The sequence below is a fragment of the Teleopsis dalmanni genome, chromosome 1 (genome assembly GCF_002237135.1).
Source record: "Teleopsis dalmanni isolate 2A chromosome 1, ASM223713v2, whole genome shotgun sequence".
Taxonomy (NCBI): domain Eukaryota; kingdom Metazoa; phylum Arthropoda; class Insecta; order Diptera; family Diopsidae; genus Teleopsis; species Teleopsis dalmanni.
Genome location: NC_051846.1, coordinates 161,223,529 through 161,233,963, shown reverse-complemented (window position 1 = coordinate 161,233,963; position 10,435 = coordinate 161,223,529).

The following is a 10,435-nucleotide window of genomic DNA, read 5'->3' as shown; positions in this document are numbered from 1 at the left end:
TGTACATGCGGAAGAAACACCTAGGAGGGTATTTTATAGATCATAAGGATTCAAGACTAGGAAAGATAAGCTCTCTACTGTCTTTCATTAAAGAAATCGGACTTGGAGAAACACTCTAAGATTCATAATAGATCTTTGAGGTCGCAGTGCACGATCCCTTCTTTTAATTATAACATAATAATAATAACATTGGAAGAAAAAAGTTTTCTTTACAAATAAATCTTCCTTATCAGATGATAATTTCAGTATTATTGAGAATCTCTCAAACTTTCTTCTTTAGATATGAGAAACAACGACTTATTTTTTGTTTTATGGTTTAAGTAAATTTCGAAGGTTGTACTAAGCATTTAAATTATTGAAAAATCAAGAAAAATTTATTGAAATTAAAAATACTCTCAATAAAAACTGATACACTCAAAAAATAAATTGTTTGATTTTAACAGATTTTAACTAAATCTCAGGTCAAAATATTCTTACTCGACGGTTCTTACTGACCGTCGATTATAGGTTATATTTCATATCTTCTTTACCACATGAGCTAAAATTTTTCTAACAAAATGATCAGGTTAATTTAACTAGTATCTGGTTGGAGATACTTTTCTGGGTATAAGAAAATAAGAAAAATTAAAAATGAAAAATTTCATCCATTAAAAATAAATTCTCGAATTTTCTTTTTATATGCTTTCCTTAAACATTTAGTATAAAAAGTTATAATTAATAACTTCCACTTTTTTTTTTGATATTGACACTACTTCAAGCAAAAACTGATACTTCCATTTGAGTTGCGGATTATTTTATCATTAATTAGCGGAAATTAGCAAACAAGTTTAAATGCTCGATACAGACAAAAAAATTAACATAACCACTTTATTATAGCCAAAACATTTTTATATATGCAGATAAGATTTTTAGGGTATATAAATATTATAAAAATAATAAAAACCGACAGAAATTGCACAAAAATTCATAAATTCATAAAACAAAAAAAAAAGAATATATTAATAAAAAATATATACAAAATTATTACCGCCAGTTTATCCTTTATGGAAAAACACCATGAAAATTACATCATAAATTAGAGTTTCAGTTAAAAAATTTCACTGAATATTTTGTGCATTTTGCATGTTAATTTCACTTTTTAAATATTTTAATACAAAATTTTTTTTTATCAATTCTTTTCGATATTTACAATGAAAGTAGCAAAATGACAGCAAAACTTTTCACACTGTCAAATGTAAATTTTGTTAATTTCGTTTCTTTTATTTTCGCTTTTTTCCTTTATTTTGTAAAAACACTTGCGTCTGCTTTTTTTCACATACTAAAACCGTAATAAGTCCAAATTAATGAGCCGAAAAAAAGTAAAAGCCACGAAAGTATCTCAAGAATGAAAGTATCTGCGTGTCCGAATTCGAAAAGAAGCAACCGTACGCGTACGCCGTGCAAGCTAAACTGAAGTGACAGCTTTTGGGAAGCGCACTGAAACCGTAGATATTCCAGCGAACCAGCGAACCGTAACATAACAGACCGCAGCCGCAAAAATATATAAACTTTGTAATCAAATAAAAATCCAAAAAGAAGTACGAGCGAGTATAAATGAATTAATACAACAAAATAACACAGAATGAAATAAGATACTGAATAAAAAATTGTGCTATTTTTTTTTATTTGCTTTTTTATTTGATTATTTGATTATTTTTCGTTGAACGTACTAGAAATTTATATTCAAAACATTATGTGTAAAATCAGAAACGCACGCGTACTTTTAACCACGAGATACAAGATACGCTTTAAGCGTTCCGGTATCTGCGATTCACTCGTACAAATTCACTTCGCACAATAGAATGAAAATATTTATACCACAAAAGCAATGCATAAAAGTGTGTTGAGAGCCGCTACGAACTTAACTCAAAACATACTGACTGGATACTTACTCAGATCAAGCAAGATTTGAGTCTGTGCTGAGTTATAGCTCAGTATAAGCAGTGCTCAGTTGTGAAGAATAATTCAATGAATACTGCCATAAAATAAAAATTTACTCAACTCTATCTCAAGTCTGAAAAATTTTATAAAATTGTTTAGTTTGATCGATTGTAGCGCCGCTTTCGAATTTAGGTGCTGTGAATACTTAAACAGCGGCACACTTACCGCAACCATGTTTCCTTTAAATTATTCGGAAACATGGTTGTATTTGTTAAGTGAAAATATACGTTGCCCGCATACGAAAAGAAAATTTATTGTTTTTTTTTTTAATTACAAACTACTTCAAGTTTATTTTTCATTATTTTTCATTTTTTCTTGTTTTGCATCAACAGTTTGCCAATTTCATTTTAGGTTCAATTTTTGCTTTCTTCCCAAAGTATTTATCACTTCTGCATGCGCTACAGTTTTGAACAGCCCAATCGGTTAGTTTAAACAGTTAAGAATTAATTTTTTTTATCGAAAGAATAAAATGGACTTATGGACTTAAAAATGTTTGGGTTTCATGCTATTCTCTCAAAATGAAATAAAGAAACACAACCATTCTGCGGTCCTTCGTGGAGCTTTTTCAAACTTAAAACTAATGAATAGCTGGAAAGAGCAGCTCAGAATGATTGGGATAATACAATTACCTACAGACAAGCAAAAGAATCCATACCGTTTCGATCAAAAGCCAGAACTAGGGAGCTACTTATGCTGAACAGAAATGGCATCCGACTTGTCACAGGTTTTCTAACTGGACACTGCTGAGTTAAGAAACATTTATTGAATCTAGGTATTACTGGAGACGATAGCTGTAGACTTTGTTACGAAGAAGAGGAAACAGCAGAACACATATTGTGTCACTGTGATAGTCTTGCAAGTCTCAGACTTCGCTACTTATCCATTGCCTATCCGCTTATAACGGAATTAGGCAACATCTCTCCAAAGGACATACTGGCAGTCTTAACTGCTATTCGTCTATGGAACTGAAGCGGGTATGTCACAATAATCCTCGAGGATGCAGTGACGCGGTGACTACTTCCCAACCCTTCTTTTGGAAAAAAAAAAAAAACCAAATGTTAAAGAAAAAGGGACCCCAAAAGCTTTAGCCTGGTTCTGGAAAAGCCAAAACATAGACACAACAGGTGTTTTGGTGTTTTTTCGTAGTTAAAAAACTTATTTAATTGACTTATTTAATTTCGATTTAAATGACATTAGGAATGAATTGTAATTTTTATTAACTGGCTTAAGGATATTAACTTTACCCTACCTTACCGAAGGAGGAAAGAATGGATCCCTTATAAACCCAATCTTTGCCAAAAACGGTGAATGTTTATGACAAACATTAATCATTTTTATATATTATTTTTAATAATTTCTATAAACTAAAATTATAGCGCATCTGATGAAGTCATCCTTACTGAACAATGCACATTTAATTATCTTTTTTCAATTAATTAAAAATGGTTTGGGTTTTGTGTATAAAAGTATTTATTATTTCAATGTTCGTTTGTTTGTTTAAGAGTTTAGATAGTTTTCGTATTTATAACGATTCATTAAGTTCTTAACAGTCAAAACAAATTGAATGTTTGCATTTCATTATAGAACCGAAAAATTTCTTTAAAAAATAAATTTTTAATAAATTTCTGACTGAACTGAAATTGCTGATTTACGCTAAATGCTTGTAGTGAAGATGTTATGTGATTAATTGCAATACGTCAATTAAATATTTTCAAAAAGCCAGAACAATCGGAAATTGTTCAGCAAAAAATAATTGATAAATAAAAAAAAATTTTTAAATTTTTATTATTTTTATGGAAGATTTATGTTCTTTATATTTTGATGAATTTTTTAATTCTATTAATAAATTTTATTGCTTAAATATTATGAATTTTTCAAATAATTTTCGGAAATTAAGACATAAATTAGAAATAATAAGAAAAATATTTTTTAATTAAAATTTCGAATATTTTTTAAGAATTTTATAAAATTAACTGGATGAGTCATTAATATTGTAAACAGTTTTTTTTGGGCTTAAAACGGGATAAATTTTATATATTGGTACGCCAGTATTTTCAACCAGTTTTATGTTTATTTAGAAAGGCTAATCTATAGCTAGATAAATAGACCAGCACTACTTTATGGCTGTGTCGCGTATAGCAAAGCTGCCGACTCTACTATCCAAAAGCTACAAGTTATTCAAAGTCAGGCTTTCCGAAGGCTCTTCAAAATGCCAAGGTATATCCGCATGAATGACATTCTAAGAGACCTTAGAATAGATCCGGGCAGGAAATACATATGGGACAGAACTCTGAAGCTATATGCGAAAACTGATAGGATGCCCTATTTAGCACTGTCTAGTCTCAGAGTAATCACTAACCGCACGGGGCGGTACGCAGATCTGAGATCAATCATTTAATAATAAGGAAGATTATGAAAAATACTCAAATTAGTCAAACCCCCCAGCCATCATAGAGTGAAAGTGCCCAGATGCACTAACTCGAAAAAGGCTCAACATAATAATCTATTTTTATACAACTGTAAAAGTATCAGGATGTTTTTATTCCTGCAATTTTAGTAATTATTCGTAAATAATTCCTTTATTTACAAATAAGTAAGTATAAAAAATAATTCTAAAATAACTGACGATGGTTGTTTGGTAATACTGAAAACAGCAGTATGGTCAGTCAAAAATTTTATTCATCAAAAAAATAATGAAAAAAATGTTTGTTGTTGCAATTCACTACTGCTCGATAAGAACCTGTCTATTGAAAACAATAGTTTATGTTAAGAATTTAGTTTCTTTCATCAAAACGGATATTGGAAATCAATTTAATAAGAATGTTTTATGTAATGTACTGAAAAAATATAATTAAGAGATCATTCTACTTTCTACAAAATAATCTTCAATTTGAGCTACATAATCTTGTTTGTAAATATTTACTGATCACTACTAAATCATTTACAGTACTCTTTCCGCAAGTAAAAATACAATATTAGTTTAAAAAATTCAATTGAAAAACAAATCACAAGATACACCAAGAAGTTACGGTTACCGATGCAGATTAACTAGAAAAAAATGTATCGTTTAAATTAGTTCAACATTTGGTGATGAAACCCCACATCCAGCGACTGTCAAACGCTGGTTCAATGAGTTCAAGCGTGATTGGCATTTTCTCCACCGGAAGAAATACATTCAATTTTACATATACATTAAGACCGAAAAGTTTTCGGAAATTCTCATTTAAAATTCGCGCGCTGTATATTTTTCGATATTTTAAGTTTATGTAGTTTGGCAGCAATTAAGGACAATTAATATGACAAAAATGAGCGCGATCTGTCAGACAGTTCGTTTACGGCAGCTGTTGAAACCAGTTCACCTCAGTAGTGCGTTGCGAAAAAAACAATGGAAAAAAATATTGGACAAAGAGTTTGCATCAAATTTTGTGTTTCGAACGAAATTTCGTGTGCAGAATCGTTGCGAATGCTACAAAAGGCTTATGGGGAATCAGTTTTATCGAAAACTCAAGTTTATGAGTGGTACAAAGCCTTTCAGGACGGTCGTACGACCGTCGAAGACATTTCGCAACGCACTACTGAGGGGAACTGGTTTCAACAGCTGCCGTAAACGAACTGTCTGACAGATCGCGCTCATTTTTGGCATAGTAATTAAGGACAGTGCTGCCAAACTACATAAACTTAAAATATCGAAAAATATACAGCGCGCGAATTTTAAATGAGAATTTCCGAAAACTTTTCAGTCTTAATGTATATTTATTTGTAAAATATATTTAATCCCGTTATATTCCGCAGAAATTGACAATCGCTCGAAAGAAGGCGAATGGTGACTACTGTAAGGAAATGCTAAAAAATACGACCGAAGTAGAGCAAAACGCCTATAAGCCCGTAATAAAACAGCAATCCACTGTTTGGATCTTGCAAAGTATGCAGAGCCCGACAAAAGATGTCCGCGGACAAAACAAATTCAAGCATATGATCGCATATTTTTTCAGAAAAAGCAGTCATGTCGGAATAACGTAAAACTGTCAATTCTAAGTTATACACAACTACTTGTTTGCCGGAAATCTTCGGATAATTGAGGAAAATCAACCGTCAAAGGACAATGCCATGACAATGCGAGTTTCCACACATCAGTTTTAACAAAAATGTTTTTGAGCACTCAATTTTGCATCCAATATCTACTTCTTGCTCCCAAACATCAAGAAAAAAATACTTGACGAGCGGTTTTCTACGCCCAAACGAATCACTGAAGCAATCAAAATCCTGGTTTCGAAAATTGGTTCAATTGAATGTAAGAATGTATTGATCATCGTAAAGAATACTTTGAAAAACAATAAAAGCTTTTTCACTATTAAACCACTGTGTTTTCGTTGTTAAGTTAAAAACCTAAAAGGATTCCTCTTATATTGAGACTTATATTATAGACCATTCTAAATATATGGAGAATAACAAAAGAAGTGACAAGCAAGTTTGCCATATGCGACGAAAAAGTTATTCAAAGCATACTTATGGTAGTTTAGGAAGAAGGTATTGATAGAGTATGGCATAATTGTGAGTAGGACGAATCAGGCAATAGGTCATAGACAGAATGTTGGAGAGATAATATCATGACATGTTTAACGTTAGCAGTATGAGGTAGCATTGAGCATATAATCAGAATATGCATTAAAACTAATCAGTGGAAGATACTTAAATATGAAAAAAAAGAAAGAGAGGATACAACGATGTTGATAGAGATTTGAGAATACTCTTCTTAAAAAGTATCCGGCATTAAAACTTTAAAAGATTCGCGCAAAAGATACTGCCATAACTTTTTTCTATGAGTTAGTAATATTTGCAATTGTTTATATAATTTTTGATGTTATTTATTAAATTTGTTTTATTTTATTATTATTTTTTAGTGGAACAAATTTTATATATAATTTTTATTTCTTATTTTTTTATTAATTTATTTTTTAAGTACTTTTCAAATAGTTGAAATTATTCTAGTGTTAAATAACAGTTGACAGTCAATGTAAGAGTCATTGAATGGATATTATGCAATGATGACAGAGCTGCCGGCAAATTGTTTATTATAAAATAAACCACAAAAGTATTAAATAATATTACAAAAACCATTTAAGTCATAACATATTTTGTTAAAATGTTAAAACGAGAATGAAATTTTTTTTTATTAATCGCATGGAGTTCTTAATGAAAATAACAACTGACAACCACAACAGATGCATTTTCATGTAATACAAGTAAGCGTAAATATTTTTTCCGCATAAGTTGCCACATTAAAAAGTGATTATGACATAAAAACTCAATTTGTAATATAATATATTACAAAATAAAATTTTTTTAAAAAATCTTCAGACATTGAAAATGGATTCAAGTTCAAATAATATTAATAAAATTTCAAATGATTTAAAATAATAAAAATTTTGTTGTTCCAATTCACTACTGTACGAAACCTTACTTTAAAATTTTTTTCAAAAGTTTGATTGAATTCATTACTTCTATAACTAATGAAAATTATTATTATTATTTAAATGAAATAAAATAATTAAAATAATACCAATAAAAACAGTAGCATCAATCAATAAAAGAAAAATACAATATTTATAGTTGAAATAAAATAAATTGAACTTCTCACTCACTTGAACTTTAAACAAATTTTACATTATTCCTAATGTCCAATTCTATTTTTAAATATTCTTAAAAACGATGTTTGAAAGATAATTATAGAATATTTTTAAAGTTTTTTACTTTTCATTTTTCTTAACACAATCTTTCCATCTTACCTCAAGACAGTTTTTCCAACTTCTATCTTTTTGATATATATATCAAGTTATAGTAAGTTTTTAATTTCAATTTACGGCATATTTAACATTTTCGTTTAAATAATCTTTATTCTTGAAAACTTACAACTTTGGTTTCAAAAAGTAGTTATAAGGGTTCACAGCTTTTAAATGATGGGGATGATCAATCAATTCCACTGACGAAGTAAAAATTTGGTTCAGATGAGGGAATGAGAGCATAAAACTCTTCCATATGGTTTGTTCGTTTAATACGATCGGTTTTTGGCAACATTAATATCAGCATTTATCCAAATTGACTGGAACTGTTCTTAATAAAATCTATTTTTGAGAGATTTCGAACAGTAGTGAACTACAACAACAATTTTATTTTAATTAATTGAATTTTTGGCTGACAATACAGCTATTTCGAATATTGCCAAATACTCATCATCAATAGTCTTGGAATTATTTCTTGTATTTAATTATACGTAAATAATATCCTTTACCTCTCCATTAATATGCATTAACTTCTATTAAGTACATATACATTTTCTCTGATAGGAGCTTAACACTCCTAGCTTGAGTGACTTCAAAACTATAGTGGGAATGCCTTTAACATCTTGCTGAAAAGAACAGCGGATTTGAGGGAAACGATAACGCCAATTCACCATTCTGTGGTTCTTCATTGAGCTTTTTCAAACTTAAAATTAATTAATGACTGGAAAGAGGAAATCAGACTGATTAGAATAATGCTATTGCCTGCAGACAAGCTAAAGAATTTATGTCGAATCGATTAAAAGAAAGAACTATGGAGCTACTAATGTTGAACAGAAAAGGTAGAGTCAAAAAGTATCTATCGGAACTAGGTATTACAAGAGATGATAGCTGCAGATCTTGTCACGAAGAAGAGGAAACAGCAGAAAACATTCTTTGACACTGTGAAAATCTCGCCAGATTGAGACTTCGGTACTTATCAACTGCCTATTTCCAAAGAAAATAATGGCATTTTTAACTGCTACTCACCTATGGAACCAAGGAGATTTGTCGAAATCTATCTATCTATATATCTATATTTAAGTACTAGTGTTAACCATAAATTCAAATTAAAAACTTTTAAAATTTATTATTCATTTTTTTATTTATATTATTAAATATGATTTACTTTATTTAATATTTTATTTTTTATTTTAATTTATTAATTTTAAATACTATTTTTTATTAAATGTATTAATTTTTTATTTAAATTATTTATATATTATGATTTAGATTGATCGTGAAATTTTATTTCAAAACCAAAATTTACTAAATGATATTATATTTAATAAATAATATATGACAAAACAAATTTTTTTTAACTTTTAAAGTCTCTGTAAATTAAAGGATCGCTTTGGACACTATCCGTGCGTTGAATATATAAATTCCCTATGATATAACTACCTAATATACATCAACATTACTTATTCCCATCAATGTTTTCTTAATCATGATATATTGTTCTTCAGACCCTTAAATTATTTTGATTAAAAATTAATCAGCAAGTCTCCATCAAGGATAAAAATGCAATTATTTTTCATTTCTACTCAATTTCTTAAAATAAAATGCAATGAAACAGCATTTTTCTTCTCAAAGCGTTTAAAGACAATGGAGGTCTGATCTTACTGATCTGTGTTTATGTTCCATAGCACTTTGGACTTGGGCGGGCATTCATTTGAAGTTGTTAACTTGCTGATAAGCACGACAACAACAACAACAATAAGTAAACTCAAATTGAAATTGAAATTCACTCGGACGTTAATCTACGCAATGACGTCAAACATTTTATTAACAATTTTTTATATATAATTTTTTTTTGCTGTGTTTTGTGTTTGTTTAATATTCATAGAATTTATATGAAATCTTTTGAATTGTTTTGAATTCCACAGTAGCAACAAAAAGCAATTCCAATGCTGACGAAGTGACAATAAAATTGAATTATGCGAATATCAACATTTTTCAATTTAATTTGTTGAGCTGAATTAGCAAGAAAAATACGTCAAATTCAAAGAATTGATGAGTTCAAATATTCAACAAAAATTTGTAGTCGCAGCTTTGTGCGGTTTTAGGAAATCAAATTGCTTATGCATTTCGAAAAATTCCAAAATACCAGAAACTTAAATGAGTGTTTATTATACTTCCATTAGCTACAATAACAATGTGATATAATTTAATTAGCGGAAAATTTTTTCTAAAATAAATGGAAATCTTAAATATATTAGTATATACGTTTAAGATATTTAAAGATTTGATTGTTTGATACTTCATATCAAGAAATGTTACTTCTGAAAGTAACACTACTAAAATCTATTAAATAAAGATTTGCCGGAGTTTGAACACTTCTGACTTGAAATTATTGAGGAGTTTCTAAAAGTTACTCAGTTTAAAACTCCAAGTATATATAGTCATGATATCGAAATCAAATCTCATCAATTAATAATATCAATAAAACTTCGTTTTGTTTAAGTAAAATAATAATCGATCTTGAGGGTCACAGTAGACGCTCACAAATTAGAAGTACTTGGTTTTTCGGGTTGTTCCAATTGGCGAAAAGTTCTAATTTCTGGACATTTTTATTTCTAGAAAATATGATCAAAAAATATAAAAACTTTATTTTACAGTTAAAATCAATCTTTATT